The sequence below is a fragment of the Podarcis liolepis genome (genome assembly GCF_965112155.1).
Source record: "Podarcis liolepis genome assembly, chromosome: 17".
Classification (NCBI taxonomy): domain Eukaryota; kingdom Metazoa; phylum Chordata; class Lepidosauria; order Squamata; family Lacertidae; genus Podarcis; species Podarcis liolepis.
This window is the reverse complement of record NC_139571.1, coordinates 2,254,656-2,258,501: the sequence shown is the minus strand read 5'-3', so window position 1 is coordinate 2,258,501 and position 3,846 is coordinate 2,254,656.

The window sequence follows — 3,846 nt, the reverse complement described above, 5'->3', positions numbered from 1 at the left end:
AAAAGCAGAGGAGCTGGTCAGAAGGAAAAGGTTGCAGCCTTATCTTTTGAAAACACCCTGGTCTCCTTCCAGATACAGGCTGGTATTTTGACCTACTTCCTGCTGATATGCACCTATGAGTTGAAATGCACATGGCACCCATAGTCTAGCTGCTTGTTCATTTACTGTTTTCTTTTATATCCCTCCTTTTCACTATAGAGCTCAAGGTGGCATACATGGCTTTTCCCCCTCCAACAATCCCGTGAGGTACATTAGGTTGAGAGATCAGGAGTGCCAACTTGGCCTGTGACCGTGGGTGCCAGGGGCTGTGGGTGCCATGCATGGCCCTGGCACCTAAATTCATGGGGAATTTTGTGTTCAGGGGCCCAGAGAGTTCTCACCTATCTGAGAGATGCTAAATGGCCCACGATTAATAAGAAAGCTTCATAGCTGAGCAAGGAGCCCTAGTCCACCTGGCCTACTAGGCCTGCCAATGGGCTCTGTATCCCTATATTGAGCTCCAAGTCATACAACTGAATTCATTAACAGAAGATGTGAACCACTAGGGATAAAAAGTTAAAATAACCAGAAGATGATAGAACCATAGAATTTTAGAGTCTGAAGGGACCTTGGAAGTCATTGAGACGAAGGCCCTGCTCAGTACAGTCGTACCTTGGTTCTTGAACAGAATGCGTTCCGGGAGTCCGTTTGACTCCCAGAACTGTTCGAAAACCAAGGTGTGGCTCCCGATTGGCTGCAGGAGTGTCCTGCAGCCAATCGGAAGCTGCGCTGGACATTCAGCTTCCGAAAATTGTTCGAACTCTAGATTCAGGTAGGTAGCTGTGTTGGTCTGACGCAGTTGAAATAAATATTTTTTTTTTAAAAAAATTATCTAGTAGCACCTTAGAGACCAACTAAGTTTGTTCTGGGTACAGTGGTACCTCGGGTTACATACGCTTCAGGTTACAGACTCTGCTAACCCAGAAATATTACCTTGGGTTAAGAACTTTGCTTCAGGATGAGAACAGAAATCATGCAGCAGTGGCGCAGTGGCAGCAGGAGGCCCCATTAGCTAAAGTGGTGCTTCAGGTTAAGAACAGTTTCAGATTAAGAACAGACCTCCGGAACAAATTAAGTTCTTAACCCGAGGTACTACTGTATAAGCTTTCGTGGGCATGCACACTTCTTCAGGTATCTGAAGCTTATACCCAGACAGAACAAACTTAGTTGGTCTCTAAGGTGCTACTGGACAATTTTTATTTTTAAGTTTTTAATTTCAGAGTACAACTGTATAAGAATCTTGTAACCACAGCATCCCTGGCAGATGGCCACCCCATTTTCGCTGAAATACCTCCAGGAAAAGAGAGCCCACGACCTCTTCAGGTAGTCTGCTCCATGGATAAACAACTTTGACTATTAGGCAATTTCTCTTAATAGCCTAAATCTGCTTCCTTACAATTTTCTTCCATTTGCTCTAATCCTTCTCTCTGGAGCAACAGAGAACAACTCAACTTCATTTTCTACATAAAAGCTATTCAGATCTTTGAAGATAGCTACCACATCTCTCCTTAACCTACTGTTACAAGCTTTGGGTGTTAGGGTTTGTGGGTGCAAGGCACCCATAATTTTTAGCATGAGTAAATGCTAGAAATTAATAAATGATTGAAGACTTCCGCTGGGTGCCAGACGAAATTTAGCCGTGTTAAAATGAAAGCTGAATCAGTTTCCTAGCCAGGAATCCAACTATGTTTGCTAAGGATTGAAGCCTTAATGTGCAAACTATATTATTTAACCTCATAATAATACCCTTTAGAGATCACCGGATGTAATGTTTCTTGGCACTCTATAAGGAGTGGTGGGTGAATTTTGTATTTACTGCAATACAGTATGTAGCATTTTTTAACCCCCATAGGAATGAATATGGGAAGAAGTAAAAGTAACAGAGATGTAATTGGGGTAGGATTTAAATATGTTGCCGGCCTGGAGGCATCCCAAATGTGTGAGGTATGCATGGGATAGGCCTTTTTACTTGGCATGATAATATATGCAGTTGGCTTACCTCCCTAGCATTACATGTACACCAGACATGGCTGTATATATTTTAGTTGTGAGTTTGACCAGCTTGATCACTGTGAATGAAAAATCTGTGCTTTTGGCTCTCCAACTGCTGTTAGACTCCCATAATCCCTTACCACAGGTGCTGGTTCTCCAGGTACCTGGGTTCTTGAGAACCTACAATATTTCCCATGAAGGGTCCAGGCACCCACAGATTGCGGCGGTGGGCACACAATGTCACCATGCTGCATGGTGTGTGCATGTGACATCACATGCTGCGGGATGTGCTGACGTTGCACGCACACGCCCCACAACATAGTGGCATCATGTGCACGCACCCCTGCGGCATACACAACCCCAGCATGCACGGTTGCAGAGCCAAGCCAGCACGCCTATGCTGGCTGGGGCTGATGAAAGTTGTAGTTCATCATCCCTGGACTCAACACAAGAATGCTCACATTTGTTGGAGTGCCTGTGGGTGGTTCTCTAGGAGGGTAATTCATACTGGAGTGAAACAACAGTTTTGGATAAATTCCAAAATCCAGAGCAGAGCAATTATGTTTATTAGGCCAACAGGAATGTCATAAAATAGTGAGCTAGCTGCTGAGTCTTTTCAGACCTAATAAATTATTTCACTTTCATCATGATGTCATTGTTTGCCATGTGTGGTGTTGAAGCCAGATTTCCTCAGGTGGTGCAGAGGCTGTGAACATATTACAATTTACTCTGGTCTGCTCCCATTGCACGTGCATGAAAAAGGTTGTGTAAAAAAGGTAGTGTAGAAACGTTTGCATAAAAAAGGTTGTGTAACAAGAAAAATGGAGATAGACATAAACACTTTCAGTTTCATTTCTCTCCAGTGAAAACCATTTCCTCCAAGCTACCCTTTGCCTCTGTTCTATCACTATCCCCTCATGGGAAGAGGGGCTCCCAATCCCCTGCTGTCAAGCTCAGAGTAACTGCTTTGTTAATTACCTAATACTGTACAGAGCTTTCCAAACTTTTAATGTTAGACATGCATCATTTTGTGGCACAGTGATTCAGTTTTACTAGCAAACCGGAGGTTAAACTAACCCATTTCCAGCCCCAGGAGGAGCACAGGGTGCATTCATGTGACACACCTACACACTGCAGCCGACACACTAACGTGTCACAACACAGTTTGGAAAGCTCTGTTCTATTTACTTTATCCTAAACCTGGGGAAAGGACTGTACAGTAGTTCAGTGGTAGAACATTAAAACCTATTGGGAAGTAAGAACACACAATTGGGATTCAATATGACCTTAACAGATTGGAGAACTAGACCCAAACTAACACAAGGAATTTCAATGTAAGGTTCTGCACTTAGGTAGGAAGAATCAGCTGCACAAATATAAGATGGGGCAGACTTGGCTTGCCAGTAGTACATGTGATCCAGAGGTCTTAGTAGACCACAAGCTTAACATGAGTCAACAGTGTGGTGCAGCAACAGGAAAAGTGAATGCTATTCTAGGCTGCATCAACCAAAGTATAGTGTTCAGATCAAGGGAAGTAATAGTACCACTCTATTCTGCCATGGTCAGACCACATCTGGAATACTGTGTCCAGTTCTGGGCACCACAATTTAAGAATGATATTGTCAAGCTGGAACATATGTAGAGGAGGGCAATGAGGATGCTCAAGGGTCTGGAAACCAAGCCTTATGAGGAATGGTTGAGGGAGTTGGAGATATTTAGCCTGGACAAGAAGAGACGGAGATGAGATATGATAGCCATCTTCCAAAGATGGAACAAACTTGTTTTCTCCTGCTCCAGAGGGTAGGACTTGAACCA